The sequence below is a fragment of the Saccopteryx leptura genome, chromosome 3 (assembly GCF_036850995.1).
Source record: "Saccopteryx leptura isolate mSacLep1 chromosome 3, mSacLep1_pri_phased_curated, whole genome shotgun sequence".
Taxonomy (NCBI): Eukaryota; Metazoa; Chordata; class Mammalia; order Chiroptera; family Emballonuridae; genus Saccopteryx; species Saccopteryx leptura.
In genome coordinates, this window is record NC_089505.1 from 164,761,562 (window position 1) to 164,787,941 (window position 26,380).

Below are 26,380 nucleotides of genomic sequence, written 5' to 3' on the forward strand. Positions count from 1 at the left end.
GCACAATACAGAGAAGGCCAAGTCAAGAAACTGATCTTGACTAGTAAGAAGCTGATCTACAAGGTTCCAAACAGGTAAACTTGAAGAAACTGGGAAGAGTGGCACAGCCCACTTAGAGAGTATAAAATAGCCAAGCCCCTCAATAGATGACTGGATAAAGAAAATGTGGCACATATACACTATGGAATACTACTTAGCCATAAGAAATGATGACATTGGATCATTTACAATAAAATGGATGGATCTTGATAACATTATACACAGTGAAATAAGTAAATCAGAAAAAACTAAGAACCGCATGATTCCATATATAGGTGGGACATAAAAATGAGACTAAGAGTCATGGACAAGAGTGTGGTGGTTACGGGGGTTGGGGGGAGAGGGAGGGAGAGGGGGATGGGGAGAAGGAGGGGCACAAAGAAAACCAGATAGAAGGTGACAGAGGACAATCTAACTTTTAATTTTTGGGGTGATGGGTATGCAACATAATTGAATGACAAGATAACCTAGAGATGTTTTCTTTGAACATATGTACCCTGATTTATTGATGTCACCCCATTAAAATTAATAAAAATTTATAATAAAAAAATGCATTTCACACCAAACTTCATCAATCACAAACCAATCTTACTTTTCATCTTGGCTACCAAAAGAAAATGGGATTTGTCTCCCTGAAGAAATATGTCACCACTTTGCTTGAATTATTAAGCTTTTCTATTACAGAAACAAACAGAGGGAGAAAAAAAGCAAAAGAAATAAAATTAGACCTACGTTGCCATCTACAGACTGATATCAGCACTGCTAATTCAGACAGCATTAGACAGGGGGCTAACAGTAAACAGCTGTAAACAGAAGGGAAAATTTTATCACTAAAATCTTAATTATAAAAAAATTTAAGGAAGCGTACAAAAAATTAAGAAAGCCTCTTTTTCCTAATTAACAAAAACAGTATATATGTAAAGAATATTGGGTCAAAAAATTTGCACAATATAACATGCTATGAAATAATCATATTCATCCTAACTCTAAAATTTAACACTTTAAAATAAAACTGAATTAGGCTACTTAATTCCAAATTAAAAATATTTTCAGCAGAATACACTGTTTTGCCTCTAAAATCTAATTCTTCCATTTTAAATTTAATATATGTATACATTAGGAAATGATCACCACAATAAATCTATTATCTGTCTCCATACATTAATTTAAAAAAAATTTTTTTGTGATGTCAAATTTTAAGATTTACGCTCCGAAACTTTTAAATATGTAATGTGATATTAAATTCTTGCATTTTTTTTACTAAACTCTTGATTCACCACACCTCTTTCCTTTCACTTTGCTTCAAGTCATTAGTGCTTTTACCTTTCTAAAGAAGAGCCTCTTGAAATATGAATATTCAAAAGCACACACAGTTGCTTCTAATTACTAAAATAGATGACATTAAAGCAACTATAATAACAATATAAAGGCTGAATTAAGGAATAAAAAAAGAGGGAGAGATGCTTTTGATATTATAAAATGGAGATTTTCTATAGCCAAAGACACCTGGAGAGAGATCTTATAATGCGAAATAGTTCAGTTTTCAAAAGTATGATAAGCTAATGTCCTTAACTCACCAAACATAATTTAATCTAGTGATCTGTACAATTTTTTTTTTCACTTTCCCTGGAAAAAAATTTTTGGAAGCCAAGATTTATTTTCAGGTCATATGCTCTCCTTATTAAGATAAAAACATTCAAAATGTTTCCTTTACACTATTCTATGTGCTTCTGGATCAGCTGTATAAACCTCTTACTAAAAAAAATTTTTATTCAGAGAAGAATGACAGTGAAATATTCCCTTGCTCTCTCCCCTTGAAGTTTCAGCAATTTGAATAGCTGTAATACAACAAAGAATTCCCTGTTCAACATATAAACACATCTGAGATCTGCACATTGAAACATCTAAATGTAGACAAGTGGGAGTGAATCAAGGAGGTAAGAAGAAGAGCTTGGACGAGCCACCCATAGATACAGCCCTGCAGCTGGGAGTTCCTGGCAGGGCTCAGTCAGGAGAGGGTAGGTACCAGGTTGTGGCTGGCACTGCCTTTAGGCAGGAGGAACAAAGAGATTTAGGGAGCATTCCTGCAGTACTGTGCAGTACGAGCTGTGGCTGAGTCCAGTGACCTGGGAAGGAATGAAATACAGAGTTGCAGCCGTGACTGTCTGGCAATGGGCATTCTAGACAGAGAAATATAGCCATGGAATGTGGTTGCCTTTAACCTCCCAGAGCTTGCCTACTTTCATCTGCGGTGTTGGGTTGCACAGCATATTATCTGTAAACCTGAAAACTGGTACTACAGAATTGCTTGCTCCCTGAGTGACAGGCACACTCTGTGACTAATCCCAGATTCAGGTAAAGTAATAGTGGGGAAGCCACAAAAGTCCACTAATCCCCATTGTTGGGAGGGCAAAGCAACAGAAGAGGTGGCCTTGTTCCCCCAACTCACTCCAGCCCCACACATTGTGATCACGCTGCCAGCAATGTCTTCAGGGTATAGCACTGGGATTTCATGGAGTTGGAGACACACTGCCAATCACATTTCCCTGCAGGGTTGGTTTCTAGGGACCACGGCAACCAGATCCCAGGGGAGGCACCCAACTTTCCAGGGAGCACAGGCCACTTTCCACAACCTGACAGAGAGATCTAAAAAGCCAGAGAAGTGCAAAAGAGCTAAAAACTAATAAATAGACAATGACAAAGAAAGAATTCTCAAGGCAGCCAGGTAAAAGAAGAAAGTAACCTATAAAGGAAAGCCCACTAGGTTATCACTGGACTTCCCAGCAGAAACTCTACAAGCTAGAAGAGAGGGGAACCAAATATTCAAATTATCCAAAAAGAGAAATTACCAGCCAAGAACAATATAACTAGCAAAGTTATCCATTAGATATAAAGGAGAAAGAAAGACTTTTCCAGACATACAGAAGCTGAGGAAATTTATCACCAGAAGATCTCCACTGGAGGAAATACTCAAGGGGGTTATTCTACCTGAATCAAAGAAAAAAAGGTTGGAAAAATATGAGTAAGATTACCAAAAAACATACAGCATAAACAGGAGTAATTTGTGACAACAAAAATATGAAAGGAAAAAGGTAAAGGTCTGATTTTGCAAAGGAGGATGGAGATCAGAAGCATTCAAAAGAAAAAGGACTATTAAATATACTAAAGTTTCTTTTTCATAAACCTAATGGTAACCACATACACACACACAACAAAAAACACAAACAAAGGCATATAACTTTTAAAAAGAGAAATATGGCCCTGGCCAGTTGGCTCAGCGGTAGAGCGTTGGCCTGGCATGCGGGGGACCCGGGTTCGATTCCCAGCCAGGGCACACAGGAGAAGCGCCCATCTGCTTCTCCACTCCTCCCCCTCTCCTTTCTCTCTGTCTCTCTCTTCCCCTCCCGCAGCCGAGGCTCCATTGGAGCAAAGACGGCCCGGGCACTGGCGATGGCTCCTTGGCCTCTGCCCCAGGCGCTAGAGTGGCTCTGGTCACAACAGAGCGACACCCCGGAGGGGCAGAGCACCGCCCTCCAGTGGGCAGAGTGTCGCCCCCTGGTGGGCGTGCCGGGTGGATCCCGGTCAGGCGCATGCGAGAGTCTGTCTGACTGTCTCTCCCCGTTTCCAGCTTCAGAAAAATAAAAAGAGAAATAAATGTATGGGATACCACCAAACAAAAACAACAGACAAAAACACAAAGGAAAAGAACCAATTGAGGCAAAGAGCTACCAGAAAACAAAAGATAAAATGGTTATTAGAAGTCCTCATACATTAATAATCTATTAATCCATTACATTACCTAAATGTAAATGGAGTGAATTCACAAATAAAAAGTCACAGAGTACTAGACTGAAACAAAAAAACAAATCCAACCATATGCTGCCTTCAGGAGACCCATCTCAACTACAAAAACAAAGACAAACTCACAGTGAAAGGGTGGAAAATGAGTCTCCAGGCAAATAGCATCACACAAAAAAAACAAGTATAGCCTTACTTGTATCTGACAAGATGAATTTTAAGATAACAAAGGTAACAAAAGACAAAAAATGGACATATTATAACAATAAAGGGGACACTACATCAATAAGACATAACACTTCTATATATATGCACCCAATCAGGGAACACCAAAATATATAAAGCAATTACTAACAGAACTAAAGGGAGAAGCTGACAAAAACACAATCATAATAGGGGATTTAAATACTCTATTGACAGCTTTATATAGATCATCTAAAGAGAAAACCTATAAGAAGTATTGGCCTTAATTGACACATTAGACCAAATGGATATAATTGGCACTTACAGAGCCTTTTATCACAGAACATGAGATTATACATTCTTCTCCAGTGCACATGGAAATATCTCCAAGACAGACCATATGTTGGGCCACAAAACCAGCCTCAACAAATTTAAGAAGACTGAAATCCTACCAAGCATATTCTCTGACCACAATACTTTGAAATTAGAAATCAACTGTAAAAATGAAGTAAAGAAACCCACACATATGTGAAGATTAAACAACACACTACTTAAAAATGACTGGGTCAAAGAAGAAATAAAAGGTGAAATCAAAAGATATATAGAGACAAATGAGAATGACAACACAACAGATCAAAAGTTCTGGGATGTAGCAAAAGTAGTAATAAGGGGGACAATTTACATCATTATAAGTCTATCGCAAGAAATGAGAAATCAAAAGAGAAACAACTTAGCATTATATCTTAAAGAACTAGAAAAGAAAAAAAGCAACCCAAAGTTAGCAGAAGAAAGGAAATAACAAAAATAAGAGCAGAATTGAATGAAATAGAGGGCAAAAGGACTATACAAAAAAAAAATTAATACAACAAAGAATTCATTCTTTGAAAAGGTTAACAAAAATTAACAAATCCCTGACTAGACTGAGGAAAAAAACAAAATCAGAAATGAAAAAAAGGAAGTTACCACAGACATTCCAGAAATACAAAAGATTATAATAGAATTCTGTGAAAGACTATATTAAAGACAAATTTGATAACACAGAAGAAATGGGTAAGTTCCTAGAAATATTGATATATACCCTTCCTTGATTGAATCATGAAGAAATAGAAAATCTAAATAGACCAATCAACCATGAGGATATAGAAACAACTATCACACACCTCCCAAAAAATAAAAGTCCTGATGCCTTCACTAGTGAATTCTACCAAACACTCAAAATTTGATAGCTCTCCTTCTCAAACTCTTCCCAAAAAACTGAAGAGGCAATAATTCCTAAAATGTTTTATGAGGTAAACACAACCCTGGTACTGAAAATGGCAAGGATAATATAAAAAGAGAAAACTACGGACCACATCCTCTTAGGAATACAGATGCAAAAATCCTAAACAAAATACTAGCAAATCAAATATAATATGTTAAAAAAAATAATACATCACGACCAAGTGGGGTTCTTTCCAGGGGCACAAGTATAGTTTAACATAAGCAAACTAATCAATATAATATAGCATATTAATAAGACAAAGGATTAAAATCATATAATCTTAACAATAGTTGCAGAAAAAGCATTTGGAAGATACAACATCCATTTATGATTAACATAATCAATAAAAATAGGTATAGAAGAAAATTACCTCAACATAATAAAGGCCACATATGGAAAACCCTTAGATAATACACTCAATGGTGAAAATCTAGAAGCTTTTCCTCTAAAATCAGGAACAAAACAAGGATGGCCACTCTCACTACTCTTGTTCAATCAACACAGTTCTGGAAATCCTAGACAGAGAAATCAGGCAACAGAAAGAAATAAAAGGCATCCAAATTGGGAATTAAAAATAAATGTCATTCTTTGCAGATAACATGATTCTTTATATGGAAAATCCTAAAAGCATCGCAAAAAAAAAAAAATTGAAAAAAATAAACACACACTGTAAAGTTTCAGGATACAAAACCAATGTACAAAAATCCACTGCATTCCTATATACTGACAATGAAATTTCAAAACAAGAAATAAAAAATATTCCTTTTGCAATTGTAACAAAAAGAATAAAATACCTAGGAATAAACTTAACAAAGGGTGAGAAGGACCTATATACTGAAAACTATAAAGCATTATTAAAAGAGACTGAAAAAGACACAATGAGATGGAAAGATATTCTGTGTTCATGGATTGGAAGAATCAACATAGTTGAAACAGCCATATTACCCAAAGCAATATACAAATTTCATGTAATCAAAATCCTAAAGTCCGTTTAAAAAGTAAAATAAAAAAATCATAGAAATCTACACTTGAAACTGATATAATCTTATTAACCAATGTCACCCCAAAAATGCAATAAAAAATTCAGTCCCCAAAGCCTTCATTTGAAGCACACCAGCAATTGTTCTATGTAGCCATGAGATACAGTTATTAAAAACTTATGATCTGAAGTTTATAAAACTACATTGGAAAGTATACACTTAAAATGAGCAATTACCTAAAACAACTGCAGGATTCTCTAAAGACAAGGAAAGAATAGCTGAGGGTTTCTAGCCTTTCTTAGCACTTTTAAAATATGACTTGCTTCAATGGTCAACATATTTTGTTATATTCTCCCTCAAAGATACAATTTTTGTTGAAAACTATTTGTGGATTTCCACAAAAGCAAAATACTGATAATTCAACTTTTTAATAATGATTACTTTCTTATGAAAAACAGAAATATTGATACATCCTCTTGTGTTCCCAAGTTTCTGTAAATGAGGCACCTGACAAGATGACAGACCCCAACAGTAGTTGTGCTTCTGAGGCACAACTACTAAATTTAAAGACTTTTAAGTATAAATTGGAAGTAGAAGTTAGAATATTTATAAACCAATAAGAGCCTCACAGAAAATAAGCAAGTAATATTTTATTATAAAGCCTTTAATAAAAATAATTCATGAAAAGTATAAAATGGGGCTTGTTTCTTACTTTTAAAGTATTACAGAGACTTTTCTATTTTGTAACTTCCATCATTCATTCCTCAATATTTATTAAGTGTCTCACATCTATCATATCTATGCAAGTTGTTGGGGATTAAAAAAAAAACTAATAAGACATAGCCCATGGCCTTGGGGGCTTCACGATCTAATATATATTGATTATAGTAAATATTTATAATGCTCAAGATATGGCATGATCTTACAGTCCAGCTCTTTTTCTTTGGTGTCTGACACACAACAAGCATTCAACAAGCACTTGTCGACCGGAGTTCACCTTGGCCTCCCCGGTTCATGGCCACTGAAAAGAATTTCACAAACTTAAAGATAACTAAACTTTAAATATAAATCTTAATATGAGCCCACATTTTGCAGATGGTTAAAGGGGCCCAAAAATGTTAGGTGACTTCCCAGGGTCAATAGCAGAACTTGGACAAGAATCTAGAACTCAGCTTCCTATTAATCTCCATCATTTCAATCTCAAAGATTTAAACACCTCCTTTCACTCTTCTTTATGTAATAAGCTCATTTACTTAGCCTGTTCTTTTAACTTAGTCTCAACATATCTTTCTTCTTACTCTTTACTCATCTAGGTAGCATCCTCTAAACCAGGGGAGGGGAAACTTTTTGGCTGAGAGAGCCATGAACGTCACATATTTTAAAATGTAATTCCGTGAGAGCCATGCAACAACCCGAGTACAGCACGCATATCCAATAAAAATTTGGTGTTGTCCCAGAAGACAGCTGTAATTGGCTCCAGCCACCTGCAACCATGAACATGAGCAGTAGGAAATGAATGGATTGTAATACATGAGAATGTTTTATATCTTTAATGTTACTATTTTTTTTATTAAAGATTTGTCTACGAGCCAGATGCAGCCATCAAAAGAGCCACATCTGGCTCATGAACCATAGGTTCCTGACCCCTGCTCTAAAACCTCACACAGATTTATTCTCTCTCCCTTCAACAGAGAAGCTCATCTTAGATGTAATTCTAACATGAAGCTTCATACAGATTCTGAAATGAGCTGGAGCTTCCAGGCAAGAAAACAAAACTCCAGCCATGAATCTGAAAACTTATGCCATTCATCGTCTTCCTAGGTGCCCCAGGATGTCCCCTTGCAGAGAACGGGAGTGGATCCCAGGAGGAAGAAGAAGCAGTCACTCTGCTGGGCTGTGCCCCAGCTGGCCCTCCATGCCCACAGCATCACTTCATTGTCATGTGCTCCTCTCACTGGGAACATGCTTGGAATGAAACCCAAAAAGTCTGTCTTCACATATACACAAGAAAAACTGATGGAAAAATTCACAATTCTGATGGCGTATATCCTTAGTTCATCACACTTATCTTCAAATCTTGTGCTCATACAAAATCTTTAAAAATTATTTTAGAGCAACTCTCCTTGTAATGTAAGATACATAACCAATTTTGCTACAAATTGTTTACTGGTAAAGTTTTGTGAGTATTTATTATTCTCTTGGATATCAGAAAAATTAGTAAGATTTTGGAGGAAATGTGATCTGTGACTAAAAGGTAATCGTAATAAATGCGGACAAGGATTGTAGACACACAAATAAGGAAGACCAGTGTCAGCAGCCATTGGTAATAAACACTTTCAGCAGGAGCACAGGATGATAAATTCACCTTGCTTTATAAGACCACCATTTGAAAGAGTTATCTCAAAACACATCTTTGTTGCACAAACCTTTAATTACAAATAGAAATTAGTCATGAAAAACAGTATCTCTCATACACACACAGTCTTCTGTGAGAATTCTCATGTATGACAATTAGGAGTATCTTCTGTGTGCCCAGAGAAACAAATGGATCTATTTAGCACTAAAATTGTATCACAGCATTAAGATAATAATAATAATCAATAACAACAATAGAATAATACCAACAAACTTACCACTGTTTGGAAGTGTTTGTAGTGAATTCTTTAACTTTAGAATTTGTTTCCCTTTTGTAGGTTTTTCTAAATTCACATCCTTTTTCTTCCCTTTCCTCTTTGGGAGCTGAGGAGAAGAGTTGTCACTGGATCCTACAATTGACTTAGATGGGTGATCATTTCCCTAAATTACAAGAGATTAAACACTTATTACTGGCTACTGAACTCCCAAAGAGATTCCTAGTCAAATACAAATCATTCCCTTGGCATTAGATAAACAGGGCAGGGGCGGAAGACGAGGGGGGGGGGTATTGGGCTGATTCTGCTTCTGTCCATTTTATACCTGCAATTAACTCTTCCTAAAGGCAGAGAAATGGATTAGAAAAGGAAAAAATAAAAATAGTAATTGCTGATTAGTTAATATTACCATGTATTCTATAAAACCTTGTCACTCAATCTTCATACCCTATAAAACAGGTACTGTTATCACTCCATTGTAAAAAAAAGGAAGTAGGCTTAGAAATTAAGCCTTGTCCAAGGTCACACAGCCAGCAAAAAGCAGAGTAGGTCCTCTGTCTTAATCATCCCTTCCTTCCTGTGTTTTCTGAAGAATCAGCAGCTATCTTTTGAATATGAATTTTGACAGCCCGCAGTTTGATCAGTTATTCAAGAAATAACATTTTTACTAGCTGTCACTGTGAATGTCTAATAGGCATTATCTTTCAAAAAGACATACGATGTGCTTGTAGAAATCTCCAATGATCTACTCATTTGTTGGTGAGTGCAATGGTCTCTATGAATTGCAACTCCAGACCAACGTAGGACCCTCGCAGTTCAAGATCACATGTCTGCATTCCTACAAGGCGGCCACCAATGAGCACACCTTCATTGGTTGCCTCTATCCCCTGCTTAACTCTCAAAATGAAGGCCTTACATCTGAGCAGGAAGAAAAGGTTGAGTTTCAGTGGCTCTGGTCACTGTCCCAAGGATGGCCATTGCTACAGAAAGAAACTCTCCTTAACAAGACAGACTTGGCTCTCAGATGCTCAGGTGGTAAACAAACTATAGAAATGATCCCTGAAAGTATAGTCTTACAGGTGGTAAACATACCTGAGTATGTAAGGTGTGAAGCTGCAGGTAATGGAAAGAATATGTTTTAGAAACCTACAACACCTGGCTCAGTGCCACTGTGGTGCCACAAACCACCTACAGGAACCTGGGCTAACTCCTACCTTGCTTGAGCCCCTACCCTCATTCAATTACTGACCAATGACTAATCACCAGGCACTTATAAGAACAAAAACTGAGGGCAAGAGAAGAATTGTTTTGTAATTAAAAGACTGGAAATAATTTAAATGCTTATCCTTTTAAAAAATGTTGGTTCATCTAAAATGTTAATATACAACAAATATATAACAAATTATATGCATATGTGTGTGTGTGTATGAGAGAGAGGGAGATTTCCCTTTCTTTCAGGGACTTCCACATGTGACTAATAACTTGGACACATAGATAGTAGTTGCTATTTGGGAAGCATAATGAATAGGGGAGTTTTATCATCTCATACAGCTATGCCAGTTGATAAGACAGTGTTACTGAGTATCACTTACATGTTAAATACCTATTAACACAAATATTTACCAAATTTTTAGACAGGTGTCATTATTATCACTTTGCGAGTAAAGGAATTTACTTTCTCAGATTACCCAAATTCAAAAAAAAAGGGGAAAAGGATGACCCAGGTTTGATTCTTCTGCAGCACTGGAGCTTGCTGATGCCAAGGCACTAGAAACAACTATGACATAGTATGGTTCCCTAAAAAGCCATCTGGAACTGAGAAAACATGGCTTTAGCCCAAAGTGGAAGGAATCAGAAGCAGCCCAATTTTATAGCATATCCTATGCAAAAACTAGACCTCCATGGGACTCAAACCACTGTCCTACCTTCTGCCTCATACACATCTCAGTTTATCTGATAGGAATAGCAAACCTCTAGCTCAAACAAGCAAAAAACTAAGAAGAGTCTTTCCATTACTGCTCATTCTTTGGAAATTAGGATTTTAAAAATAGTTCCCAAGGCAATTTCCAACAAAATCCAATCAACTCAGGTTTCTTTCATTACTACAGAAACCCATCTTCAGCCCCCAAGAAAACATCATAAAACCAAGTTTAAAAATATCTGTGGGTGTTTTGCCTTTTGGAGCAGTCTTCACCACGTGGGTCTCAGGGACACTCTGGGAAGGAGATCTCAGGAGCAAGAACTAGGTGTGACTCGGGCTGGTGTTGCTCTCAGCTCCGTGTCTGGCGAGAGCAAGTGTGAGAATCCCTTTCATCCACACTGAACTCAGTTTTTCCACCATATAAATGGAATTTTAGGACCATGTAGAAGTTTTCTTGCTTCACCATGACTTTGTGATATGTGGATAATAATATTTTTGTTTTACTACAACCTTAACAATTATATTTGAATCTGTAAATTACTGGTCACAAGATGTATTAGCAACATGGTAATATGGCACCAAAAGACAATTTGATTTAGTTTTTGGCTTTAACTTTCAAATACTTCCCTGATTTTGCACCCCTCCCACTAGAGGGTACTTTCATTCTACAAGGAGTGACCTCACAGCTAGAGAACAGCCTGTCTTTGGTGGGTTTATTTTTCAAACTTAATAAAACTCAAGACAATTCACTTATATCTTCCTTTTGTTTTCAAGATTAGAATCACAACTTAAAAATATTCACAATCTGCTCATTTCTGTCACTTTCCCAGCACTTGGGAGTCTGTATCAGGGTAGCTCTGGTCTTGTCCTGCTTTGCACAAGGCATTCCCTGGCCAATTTCAAAGTGTCCGCTTGACCCCCAGAACCCGCCACTCCCCACATTCCCTACCTCAGGGTGCAACTCCGCTGACCACAGCACTGACACCACAGCGGGGGCGCACTGTGCAGACAATAGACTCTCTCTCTCTCTCTCTCTTTCTCTCTCTCCCCCTCCTTTTTTGAGTCCTATCAGGCCCTATTCACACTCCCCTTCATCATGCAACAGAGCAATTCCTAGAAAGCTGTGTGGGAAAATGAATTCCGAAAGTCCAATCCTACCCCTCTGATCTGCACCCACATTCAGGTATGCTTTCCCTGCTGAACTGGCTGTGGTTCCCCAGTTTGTAGCTACTCTCTCACAGTCCAGGTAACTCACCCCTCAAATCTGTGCCAAGCAGTAAATTATCTCAAAAACACATACACGGTCCAGGGAACCAATTAATTAAAAGAAAGGAGTATTAATCAACCCTTCTGTTAAATATCGAATCTGTGACTGGCATCATGATCTTAGATGTTCTCTCTGTGCGGCTCACTGCCAGTCATGCTCACGTCCAGTAAACAGGTTGTGAAAGCCTACCATGTGCCAGGTGGGTTATTACTCTCCGCTCAGACCTGACCTCCAAAAAGAGGCCTGCCCTGCCCACCCAGATATTGCTCCCTCTCTCACTTTCTCTTCCCATATTTTGATACATTTTTCACCAAGCTCTTACTATGTAATATCAAATATATTATGTATTTGTCTTTCTCCTCCTCTAGAACATAAGCTCCATACCTTTAGTGCTTTCTCAGAAATCTCTGCCCCCCCTTCCCCACCAAGCACTAAAATAGTGCTCAGGGCATGGTATGTCCTCAGTAAATGGCTGTGATGACTACATCAATCAATGACAGTAGACATTACAATATACTCAAAGAAGAATGATCACAGACATCCATCTCCCCTGTTGCCACCTGTCCAAGTCCCTGCCTCACATGCCTGTACTCCAGCTGCCTCAAAGCCTCCTGCTTCTATTCATTCCTGCCCCAACTCACTTCTCTGTAGACACCACAGCAAGAATGATTTTGTTCTAAATGTAAATGAAATGTTATCACTCTTTTCTAACCGTCAAGTGGTGTCCCATCAAGCAATAAAGCACAACTCCTTATAGGTCCTCAGGATCAGGAGCTGCCTGCCCGATTTAATCTCAGACCACACTGGCCTTCTTTCTGCACTCGCATGCCGAGCTCTTAACCAAGGGCCTTAGTGCCTTTTCCCTTGCCATGGAGGCTCTTTTTCTCTCCTGTTCCAACCCTGTATGACTGGCTCTACCGTTAAAGTCTCAGTTTCAGAGAATTTTATAACAGTAAGTCCCCTGCCACATTTTCTTTACACACCACATTTACACCATTTAAAATGAGCTAAATATTTGTTTAGAGGCTGATAGTCTATCTATTCCATTCTTCCACCCTCTCCTTTCCCCACCCTCCACCACCTAGGCACTAGAACAGAAGCTCCATGTTCACCACTCTATGACAGGTGCTTACAGTACTTCCTGGTACTTCATAAATGCTCCATAAATATATGTTGAGTAGATGAATGAGTGAGCAGATAGATGAATGGACGGACAAATATACAGCATGCTTTGGGAGCATTGTGGAGAAAGGAACAAATTCTGCTATCATTTTATTTTTCTAAGTCAGAGCATGGAAATATAATTCAGAGTCTCTGCTTTCTATGAGATGAAAACTGTCTGCCGTTAAAGGTCACTTACTCAAAGAGGCCCTTTCTGACACACCTCTGGAAGTTAGTTCTCCTTTGATTGTCTCTCATATTGCTCTGCACTTTCATTTTCAACACACTTTGTGATGACATACAGATTTGCGGAATTTTTTGTCTCTCCCAGTAGACCATGTGCCTGAGAAGCATCATGATTCTCAGCTTATCATTGTCTTCCTGGAGCATAGTTTCATGCCAGATACATAGAAAACTCAATAGCACAGACTCTAAACTGTGCATGAGTGCCTCCTTCACAAGAATTTTAAAGCAGAAACTCACTACACATTATTTAATTTTAAAAACTAGACATTACAAATTACAGAACAGTAAGCACATAATTCTGAAGTTCATTCACTGAATGCAAAGAGTTAAGTCATGACCTTGGTTCTGGCATCAACTTTCCCTGTGACCGATGGTCAATTAGTCAACCACACTGGGTCTCAGTTTAATCATCACTCTTCCAGGTGTACTGTGAGAACTAATGAGCTCATATTTGCCTGTACACAGAAGAGATTCCACTCCAAAGTCCTAAAGAAGAATAAGAAGGTAAAATTTCCAAACCCTAAATTCATGGGTTTATTTAGCTTTATCGTGGCTAATACATACTTTTCAGCTATTGAATATTCTCTATCTCCCTTCTCTCTATACCCATAATATAGCTGCCTCAAGCTGGGGCCCTCTGTGGCTCTCACTGCAGTCTCTCTCCAGGCCTCACACACCAGCCTCGTACTCAGTGACACGATGAGGACTGTGCCCTTCCAGGCTGTGCTGAGTGCTAGGAACACTACAGTGACAGGTTCACTGTCATCCATAACCATTATGTGGATGAACTTGCAAATCCACATCTGATACCCACATCAGGCCACAAACTCCACCATTTATAATTGCTTGCTAAACCTTTATACTAGATTTTATGATGACACGTACAACTTATATGTTTGAAATTCAGCAGGTCATTATTTCCTCTAACTATCTTCTTCTTGGCCATAGTACTACCATTTTCTTAGGCATCCAAGCTCAAAGACTTGAAGTTACCTTTGGCTTCAACTTCTCCAATAACCACATGTACCCATTACCAAGCAAGTCTCTCATTTATTCATGGGCAGTAATCCCTTCCTGCTCCCTCTCCATCTACCCGTCTAGACTCATTACTTTATGCCAAGTCTATTGCTTATAACTGCCACATAATTGAGGTCTCATCTATGACCTCTCACCATGTAAGTCTTTCTCCACATAAAAGATCTGGCCTTCCTAGAATGAACTTGGATTAACATTCTCACCTCTTAGAAGCCCTCATGAGCTGCCCTCTACACAAACTATCTTGTTCATAACTCAGGGACTGCCTGTATATAGTAAAAAATATACCATACAGTCTTTCATAGATTCTCCAAAATTATTGTGTAATAGCTCTCAATCTCTAATCATGGCAAAGAAAAAAAGATCAATATATATGATATTTGCTTTCCAGTCTAACTGATAAACAAGATTATATAAAACATAGTGATCAGCAAAAGACTCAATGCTATTTCAAGCGATAACTAAAATATGAGAAGTGAATGAGGATGGAAACTTACCCAAAAGACCTCATTGTTGACTTGTCAAAGAGTAATTCACTGTAAGGCAATTTCTTAAACTTATCTCTGCCAACAGCTACATAAAATTGCCCGTTCTCCAACTCTGCGCCACTTTCAACCAGCTTTCATTGTAAATATAAAGTCTGCCAAAATATGAACGCCAGCAATTAAAATTTTAACAAGCATGGGAAGAACTGCTTAAAATTAGTAAGTAAATAAAAACATTCTGTTTTAATTTGGCTCATTTGTTATCCTAATTATTGCATTACAAATTCCTCAAAGTCATTAGATTCAGCTAAATGCCAATGTTATAATGCAGGCACAGTTGTCATCTAGCTGTACAGGGTTTCCATCCCAATGAACTTGACAATCTAACAGGAGTATCCCCTATGGCTGCTGTATTAATATTTCAGAAGGAAAGCAGTTTAACTTGTACAGATGAAGTGCTTTAAATAAAGCTCAGCTTCTGTTGAGTTTGACTGTTCTATTCATATTTTGTAAGCACTTTTAAATTTTATTTTCTTAATTTGTTTGTCAGATTGATATATCTCTTAAAGCAGTGGTCCTCAACCTTTTTTGGGCCATGGACCAGTTTAATGTCAGAAAATATTTTCATGGACTGGCCTTTAGGGTGGGACAGATAAATGTATCACGTGACTGAGACAAGTGTCAAGAGTGAATCTTAGACAAATGTAACAGAGGAAATCTGGTCATTTTTTAAAAATGAAACATCATTCAGACTTAAATATAAATAAAACAGAAATAATGTAAGTTATTTATTCTTTCTCTGCGGACCAGTACCAAATGGTCCACGGACCTGTACCGGTCGGCAGCCCAGGGAATTGGGGACCACTGTCTTAAAGCACTTTGTATACAAGCAGCCATCAGCCAAAATATTACATCCAAACACACATAACTGGGTCAGAAAACAGGGGGTGAGAGAGAGGTCCGCAGGTGGAAGAACCCATTGCCAGCATTAATGGTGCAGAACTGCATAACATTCGTGCTTCTTTCTTTTTTCCCTGCCTTCCCTCATCTTCCCAGAATAGATTTCACAAGGATCTCCCTTTACTGTAAAACTATAATTAATAAGTCACTTATTAAAACAACAGTGATAATTTCCTAGACAATTTAGAGCAGCGGTTCTCAACCTGTGGGTTGCAACCCTGGCGGGGGTAAAAACCAAAACACAGGGGTCGCCTAAAGCCATCGGAAATACATATTTTATTTAAAAACATATTGTATAATAAATATGTATTTTCCGATGGCTTTAGATGACCCCTGTGTTTTGGTGGTTCGACCCCCGCCGGGGTCGCGACCCACAGGTTGAGAACTGCTGATTTAGAGTGTCCAGAAAAGTTCTTTAAAGAATGAGCGACCAAAAAACAGACTCTTAGAGACAAAGAAAGACAATGCATATATTTGAAGATTAGAAGCAAGAGTGAGCAACCAGAAGGATTTCAAAATAATTATTTTAAAAATTCTCAGATGTCTTATATTACATAATAAAGGTTAGTGGCATTTGCGAAAGAAGAAAAAACATCCATTGACCTGTCTGCTTGTTTACTGACTATGTAAATGGCCCATCATATGGGGCCATGAAGTACAAAGAAACTAGTCACCAAAATCCTTGAAATGTGTTTAATAGAAAGATGCCAGTCTCTTCTTTTACAACATTGTACTCCTGTCCCTACAAGCCCCTACAATTAGGGCTGGTTTTTCTACTTTGACCTAGACCAGGGTTTCTGAACACTGTTGACATTTTGAACATGACTATTCTCTGCTGGAGAGGTGGAGAGGCTGTCCTGTGAACTGGAGGATAATAGCACCCCCAGCTTTAACCACTAGGTGGCAGTAGTAGCCGTCCCATCCCCAGTTGTGACTATCAGAAGTGACTGGATACTGACAAATGTCCTTAAGGCGCAAAAGCGCCCCTGGTTGATAAGCTCTGGCTTAGGCCCAAACATTCTCCTTTTATTTTCCTTCAAAATAGGAAGTTGTGAATCAGTAATTAACTTTTATAGAGAGAAATTAAAAGGTAGCATAGCTGTGGACCTAAAAACAAACAAGATTTGACTGGTTTCCTCTGCAAGAGGGGACAGGGTGCTGAATAAAGCTGAGCCCATGATTTTATCCTTTGTTTGAGGGACTCCTGTTGACCTACTTTCTTCCTTTGCTACAAAACACAAGAAATATAAATAGGAAGTTAAACCAATTTTTATAGGATACTTTTAATATCTAAATATACTGGTGTGCAAGGAGGATCCAACCATAATAATTTTTAATGTCCTGTTAAAGAAAGATGGACATGTTCAAAGTAAAGAGCAACCAAATCTACTCATATCTGACCTTATATTAAGGATGAATTTTAACTATTTAAGTGTTCAGGGGATATAAAAAAAACTATAGTTTCTTTTCTGTATTTTTACTTGCATAAATTTTATTTCTATGTATAAACTTGTTCATATTAATATATGTATGAATAAATGTATCTTGGGCATGAAATAGTGTATATATATTTCATGCTTTATATAATTTATTTAGTACATTTATGTCTATGTATATGTCAAAAGATACAACTATATAGTTAAAATAGAAAATTAACATATAACTATTGAGATCTGCTTTCACACTTATTCCAAAATAAAATCTAGAAGGATCAAAAGTTTAAATAAATTTAAAAGTACAAGATGAAAACAGAATATTTTTATAATCCTGGAGTGAAAAAAGACCTAAACTAGTCATAAAACTCAATGATCATAAAAAAAATTGAAAATTCAACATATCTGTATGCAAAAAAACCCAGAGTATCAAAAATACAAACTGGAAATATACTTAAAACTATATGAGCAAGGGCTAATTTACCTAATATGTAAAAAGTGCTTATAAAGCAATAAGACAAATTTGCAAAGACATGACAGGTAGTTACTATATAATAAAAGATAAATATTTGGCAGTTATTAAAAGAATAATTAAGAGAACAGGCTCTGGAGCCATACTGCCCACTAATTTGGTTGAATCCAGTGCTGCTAGTCACTATCTACATAATCTTGGGCAAGTTACTTTTCCCCTCCGTGTCTCATGTTTCATTAAAAGAGAATAATAACACTGTTTACCACATAGAATTGCTAAATTAAGTTAAAAATGTAAAGCACTTGGAACAATGCATTGCACAAAACAAAACCTCAGTCTAAAAGATGGTGGTACAGTGGACATGGCTTCAACTTGGGACACTAAGGTCCCAGGTTCCAGGTTCGAAACCCCGAGGTCACTGGGTTGAGCATGAGCTCATCAAGCTTGAACAGAGGCTCACCAGCTTGAGTGCAAGATTGCCAGTGTAAGCATGGGATCATAGAAATGATTACAGGTTGCTGGCTTGAGCCCGAAGATCACTGCCTTGAAACTCAAGGTCGCTGGCTTAGACAAGAGGTCACTGATTCAGCTAGAGCCATAGTCAAGGCACATACTAGAAACAGTCAAATTTTTTTTAACTTTTTATTCTTTATTAATTCTCATTAGTGATATCAACAAGACCATCCTCAGATGCCATTAAGAAAATGAAAATCAAATATCATAGATACAAAAGATAGAGAAGTAGCACAGATAAAAGTGCAAAAATCGATGGAAAAAAATTTAATATATTGGAAACCTAGGAGCTAAATGACACAGAATTTAAAATAGAAATCCTAAAAATACTCAGAGATATACAAGAAAACACAGAAAAGCAATTTAGGGAGCTCAGAAAACAACTCAATGAACACAAAGAATATATTACCAAGAAAATTGAAACTATAAAAACAAATCAAACAGAGATGAAAAACTCAATTCATGAATTGAAAAACAAGGTAACAAGCTTAGCTAATAAAACAGGCCGGATAGAAGGTAGGATTAGTGACATAGAAGACAAGCAACTTCAGGCACAACAGAGAGAAGAAGAGAGAGACTCAAAAATTTAAAAAAATGAGAAAGCCCTACAGGAATTGTCTGACTCCATCAAAAAGAATACTCCATCAAAAAGAATAACGTAAGAATAATAGGTATATCAGAGGGAGAAGAGAGAGAAAATGGAATGGAGAATATATTCAAACAAATAATAGATGAGAACTTCCCAAGCCTGTGGAAAAACTAAAGCTTCAAATTCAAAAAACAAACAGAACACTGAGTTTTCTTAACCACAAAAAACCTACTCCAAGGCACATCATAATGAAATTGGCACAAACCAACGACAAAGAAAAAATTCTCAAGGCAGCCAGGGAAAAGAAGAATACAAAATATAAAGGAAGGCCTATTAGATTATCATCAGATTTCTAAGGAGAAACTATACAAGCTAGAAGAGAGTAGACCCCAATATTTAAAGCCCTGAAAGAGAGGAACTTTCAGCCAAGACTACTATACGCATCAAAGCTATCCTTTAAATACGAAGGAGAAATAAAAACATTCACAAATACAGAAAAGATGAGGAAATTTATCATCAGAAAACCCCACTCCAGGAAATACTAAAGGGGGTTTTCCAAACAGATTCAAAGAACAAAACAAAACAAAACCACAAGTAAAAGCTCCACCAGAAACACAATAAAACCAAATTTAAACTGTGACAACAAAAACAAAATAAAAGGGGAGAGGACGGAGATTAACAGTAGCAAAGGACAATGGACTGCAGAAACACTCATAAGATAGGGTACTACAATGAATATGGTAGGTACCCTTTTCATTACTTAATGGTAACCACCCTTGAAAAAACCACCACAGAAGCACATGACTTAAAAAAGATAGCAACAGAAGAAAGAAGTATGGAATACAAACAAACAAAAACAAAAGATAGAAAAACAAGAGAAGACTCAAAAAAAGATACAAAACTAACAGAAAGCAATGTATAAAATGGCAATAGGGAACCCACAAGTGTCAATAATTACACTAAATGTAAATGGATTAAACTCACCAATAAAAAGACACAGAGTAGCAGAATAGATTAAAAAAGAAAATCCAACTGTATGCTGCCTACAAGAAACATATCAAAGCAACAAGAATAAAAACAAATTTAAAGTGAAAGGCTAGAAAACAATACTCCAAGCAAATAACATCCAAAAAAAGTAGGTTTAGAAATACTCATATCTAATAATGCTGACTACAAGACAGCAAAAGTACTCAGAGACAAAAATGGTAATTTCATAATGATTAAGGGGACACTGAATCAAGAAGACATAAAAATCCTTAATATATATGCAACAAACCAAGGACCACCAAAATATATAAGACAGCTACTTATTGACCTAAAAACAAAAACTGACAAAAAAAATACAATCATACTTGGAGAACTCAATACACTGCTGATGGCTCTACATAGTTCATCCAAACAGAAAATCAATAAAGATATATTGGCCTTAAACGAAACACTAGAGCACCTGGAATGATAGACATCTATAGGACACTTCATCCCAAAGTGACAGAGTATAAATTTTTCTCTAGAGTACATGGAATATTCTCAAGAATAAATGGTGACATCAGAGAAATGACGCCATGAGGTGCGCAACTGACAAATCTCCCCAAAATTTCAACAAGCTCATCAACCGCAGACAGAAAAATTTATCCTTAGAGTGTCTGGGAGTTCCACACACTGAAGGCGAAGGTAGGATCGAATGAAAAATTGATTAATATATAATCAACCCTGAAGGAAATAAATCGCACAAAGGAACACTCTGCCTTCCTCACAAACCTGAGCAAAGGCTGCTTTCACTTGAAATGGAGAGTCGGGGGTTGGGGCTAAGGGTGTGGAGGAGACCAGGCTGCAGCACAGATGTTTGTTCAAGCCGATGAAAGAGTGTGCCTGTGGTGAATCAGCCAAAGCGAGCGAACACCCGCGCCACCAGCAGCGGCTGCCAGTGGTACGCGGCGAGTGCACCAAAGCAAAATTCCCTATGCTTGAGCTTCTCTAGGTGGTTGGGGAGCTTCACTCAGCCATTCAAGGTAACAATCAAGCATCGGGGGAGAGGCGCATGGGCAGCTTTCAGTACTTTCTGGAGCAGATTGGTGAATACAATCACTGAAATTAGTTTAATCCACAGTCTGTTCACCTCCCAACTGACCTACGCGGCTCTAATTGACAAGATCTCTCTCAGTTCAGGGATCCAAGACAAGACGCGTGATATTTTTTAGTGCCTCTTGCTAAAAGGGTGGAGGCAACTTCTGATTGGCAAAGCTTTCATATTCAGGGATATACGCTAAAAAGAGGGACTTGGCAGATGTTAAGACCTCCTGTACTGCAGGCAGCGACTAGGGCATCTTCTTCCCAGCCAAACCAGGTTACAAAGTGCAGTAAGCCTGGGGAGAGTGGTCCCACAGAGTGCTAGGCTGCTGAACAGGCCTGGAGGCTCATAGAAAGTCACCTTGAGAGCAATTGGCTCCTTGCCCCGCCTGATTATGCTGGCGGCTCTGACTGCCAGAGCCTTACCCAGAGCCCTGCACTGAGTGGGGATAGAGTGGGGATTTGCCAGCTCTTTGAGCCTCTTACTCCCCAGGCAGAGGCAGCAGCAGCCTCATAGCTGGATTATCAGGCTGCTAATTCAGGAAGGAGAGACTAGGAGAGAGGCTCCAGAAAAACAGACTCTCTCATTGTCGGAGCCTGCAAACGCTAACAAGCCTTGACTACCAACGAGACTGAAGCCAAATATATGACATCACCGTAGGGTCTCATCAACTGCAAATCTCTACCTAAGCATGCCACAGGGGCAGAGCCTGGGGTACAGAGTCACCAACCAGGAAGAGGGAGCAGAAAGAAAAAGGAAGAAGATAACCTCTCAAAATCAAGAAAAATACACAGACTTTATAACTTGTTCCACTATTTTTTTGTTTCTTTCATCTTCTTGCCTTTGTTATTATTATTTCTATTTCCTCCACCTTGGTCCTTTTATTCTCTGCCTGTCTTATTCTGTCCTCTTCTTGAATGACACTACCCATAAGTGTTACATTTTATTTCTTTTCTTCTTTCTTATTCTCCATGAGGGTTACACTCCAAAACCCTTAACTCTCTCTCTATCCCTCTTTTTGTTTATTTCTTTTTTCTTCTTTTCCTTTTCCCTTTTTTCTTATTTCTCCCTCTCTATTAGTTTCTTCTTTTCTCCTTTTACTTTTCCTCTCATTCAATCCTCAATCACAAACAAATTATTTAATTTGGGACTCATGGTTATCTCTTGTGCCATTTTGGATGCTTTTTACTTCACTTTTTAACTCATTAGCATTCCTCCCAACCCAGGAACTCCATTCTATTTAGTTTTTGCTCCACTTAATACAATAGTTATGTTTTTTCCTTTTTCCTGTTTTCCTCTTATCCCTCTCATTATACCTCTTAGTCGACCATCACTTACAAGCAAATCATTTTATACTTGACCCAAATTTTTCCTTTTTTGCATTTTGTGGGTCCCTACTTCCTTTTTGCCCATGGAACACTTCCCCCCAACTCAGGCCCTTCATTATAGGCAGTTTTTGTTCCATTTAGCATAATATAATTCACAGTTCATCATGATATTTTCCTAAAAAGGAGGGGAGAGGAGGGAAAGAGAAGAAATAAAAGAGGAGGGGAATAATAAATTATTATTGGGGTTTTTTGTGTTTTTTCCAATTTTTCTTCCATTTCTTTAAATTTCTTTTTTCTTTTTTAACTTTTTATTCTTTATTAATTCTCATTAGTGCTATCAACAAGACCACCCTCAGATGCCATTAAGAAAAAGAAAATTGAATATCATGGATACAAAAGATAAAGAAGTAGCACAGATAGATGTGCAAAAATCTATGGAGAAAACATTAATATATTGAAAATTTTGGAGCTAAATGACAGATACTTTAAAAGAGAAATCCAAAAATACTCAGAGATATACAAGAAAACACAGAAAAGCAATTTAGGGAGCTCAGAGAAAAATTAAATGAACATAAACAATATATTACCAAGGAAATTAAAACTATAAAAACAAATCAAACAGAGATGAAAAACTCAATTCATGAAGTGAAAAATGAGGTAACAAGCTTAGCTAATAGAACAGGCCAGATAGAAGGTAGGATTAGTGACATAGAAGACAAGCAACTTCAGGCACAACAGAGAGAAGAAGAAAGAGACTCAAAAATTTAAAAAAATGAGAAAGCCCTACAGGAATTGTCTGACTCCATCAAAAAGAATAACATAAGAATAATAGGTATGGCCCTGGCCGGTTGGCTCAGCGGTAGAGCGTCGGCCTAGCGTGCGGAGGACCCGGGTTCGATTCCCGGCCAGGGCACACAGGAGAAGTGCCCATTTGCTTCTCCACCCCTCCGCCGCACTTTCCTCTCTGTCTCTCTCTTCCCCTCCCGCAGCCAAGGCTCCATTGGAGCAAAGATGGCCCGGGCGCTGGGGATGGCTCTGTGGCCTCTGCCCCAGGCGCTAGAGTGGCTCTGGTCGCAATATGGCGACGCCCAGGATGGGCAGAGCATCGCCCCCTGGTGGGCAGAGCGTCGCCCCATGGTGGGCGTGCCGGGTGGATCCCGGTCGGGCGCATGCGGGAGTCTGTCTGACTGTCTCTCCCCGTTTCCAGCTTCAGAAAAATGAAAAAAAAATAAAAAATAAGAATAATAGGTATATCAGCAGGAGAAGAGAGAAAATGGAATGGAGAATATATTCAAACAAATAATAGACGAGAATTTCCCAAGCCTGTGGAAAGAACTAAAGCCTCAGATTTAAGAAGCAAATAGAACACCGAGTTTTCTTAACCACAACAAACCTACTCCAAGGCACATCATAATGAAATTGGCACAAACCAACAACAAAGAAAAAATTCTCAAGGCAGCCAAGGAAAAAAAGCATACAATATATAAAGGAGAGCCTATTAGATTATCATCAGATTTCTCAGCAGAAACTCTACTAGCTAGAAGAGAGTGGATCCCAATATTTAAAGCCCTGAAAGAGAGGAACTTTCAGCCAAGACTACTATACCCATCAAAGCTATCCTTCATATACGAAGGAGAAATAAAAACATTCACAAATACAGAAAAGATGAGGGAATTTATCATCAAAAAACCCCCACTCCTGGAAATACTAAAGAGGTTTTCCAACCAGATTCAAAGAACTAAACAAAACAAAACCACAAGGAAAAGCTGCACCAAGAACACAATAAAACCAAATTTAAACTATTATAACAAAAGCAGAAAAAAAGGGGACAGGACAAAGTTTAACAGTAGCAAAGGACAATGAAGTGCAGAAACACTCATAAGATAGGGTACTACAATGAATATGGTAGATATCTTTTTCATTACTTAATGGTAACCACCCTTGAAAAACCACCACAAAAGCACATGACTTAAAAAAGGTAGCAATAGAGGAAAAAAGTATGGAATACAAACAAACAAAACAAATGATAGAAAAACAAAAGAGAAGACTCAAACAAGATACAAAACTAACAGAAAGCAATGTATAAAATGGCAATAGGGATCCCATAAGGGTCAATAATTACACTAAATGTAAATGAATTAAAGTCACCAATAAAAAGACACAGAGTAGCAGAATGGATTAAAAAAGAAAATCCAACTGTATCCTGCCTACAAGAAACACATCTAAGCAACAAGAATAAAAACAAATCAAAGTGAAAGGCTGAAAAACAATACACCAAGCAAATAACATCCAAAAAAAAAAGCAGGTGTAGCAATACTCATATCTAATAATGCTGACTACAAGACAGCAAAAGTACTCAGAGACAAAAATGATCATTTCATAATGATTAATGGGACATTGAATCAAGAAGACATAACAATCCTCAATATATATGCACCAAACCAGGGAGCACCAAAATATATAAGACAGCTACTTATTGACCTAAAAACAAAAACTGACAAAAATATAATCATACTTGGAGACCTCAATATACCACTGACGGGTCAAGATCAGTAATTCAAACAGAGAATCAATAAAGATATATTGGCCTTAAATGAAACACTATAGAATCTGGATATGTTAGACTTCTACAGGACAGTTCATCCTAAAGCAACAGAGTATACATTTTTCTCTAGTGTACATGGAACATTCTCAAGAATTGAACATATGTTGGGCCACAAAAACAACATCAGCTAATTCAGAAAAACTGATATTGTACCAAGCATATTTTCTGATCATAAAGCCTTGAAACTAGAATTTAACTGCAAAAAAGAGAAAAAGAAACCCACAAAATTGTGGAAACTAAACAACATACTTTTAAAAAATGAATGGGTCAAAGAAGAAATAAGCACAGAGATCAAAAGATATATACAGTAAAATGAAAATGACAATATGACATATCAGAATCTCTGGGATGCAAGAAAAGCAGTAATAAGAGGGAAGTTCATATCACTTCAGGCCTATATGAACAAACAAGAGAGATCCCAAGTGAATCACTTAACTTTACACCTTAAGGAACTAGAAAAAGAAGAACAAAGACAACCCAAAACCAGCCAAAGAAAGGAAATAATAAAAATCAGAGCAGAAATAAATGAAATAGAGAACAGAAAAACTATAGAAAAAATTAATAAAACAAGGAGCTGGTTCTTTGAAAAGGTCAACAAAATTGACAAACCCTCGGCAAAACTCACCAAGGAAAAAAGAGAAAGGACTCATATAAAGAAAATCCACAATGAAAGAGGAGAAATCACCACAGACATCATAGATATACAAAGAATTATTGTAGAATACTATGAAAAACTATATGCCATCAAATTCAACAATCTAGAAGAAATGGATGAATTCCTAGAACAATTCAACCTTCCTAGACTGAGTCATGAAGAAGCAGAAAGCCTAAACAGACCAATTAGCAGGGAGGAAATTAAAAAAACTATTAAATCCTACCCAAAAATAAAAGACCAGGCCCAGACAGATATACTAGTGAATTCTATCAAACATTCAAAGAAGACTTGGTTCCTATTCTACTCAAAGTCTTCCAAAAAATTGAAGAAGAAGCAATACTTCCAAACACATTTTATGAGGCTAACATAACGCTCATACTGAAACCTGCCAAGGACAGCACAAAAAAAGAAAACTAAAGACCAATATCTCTAATGAATACAGATGTTAAAATACTAAACAAAATACTGGCAAATCGAATACAACAACATATTAAAAAAATAATACATCATGATCAAGTGGTATTATCCCAGAATCTCAAACATGGTTCAACATACGTAAAACGGTTAACGCAATACACCATATCAACAAAACGAACAAAAACCACATGATCTTATCAACAGATGCAGAAAAGGTAGTCGATAAAATACAACACAACTTTAAGTTTAAGGCACTCAACAAAATGGGTATAGAAGGAAAATATCTCAACATGATAAATGCCATATATGATAAACCATCAGCCAACATCACATT

General features: G+C 37.4%; 1 pseudogene; it reads right to left on the minus strand.

Moving 5' to 3' along the window:
* Positions 1-2,508: 2,508 nt before the first annotated feature.
* The window catches only part of LOC136398350 (doublecortin domain-containing protein 2-like), a 151,559-nt pseudogene continuing 127,687 nt past the window's right edge, over positions 2,509-26,380 (minus strand).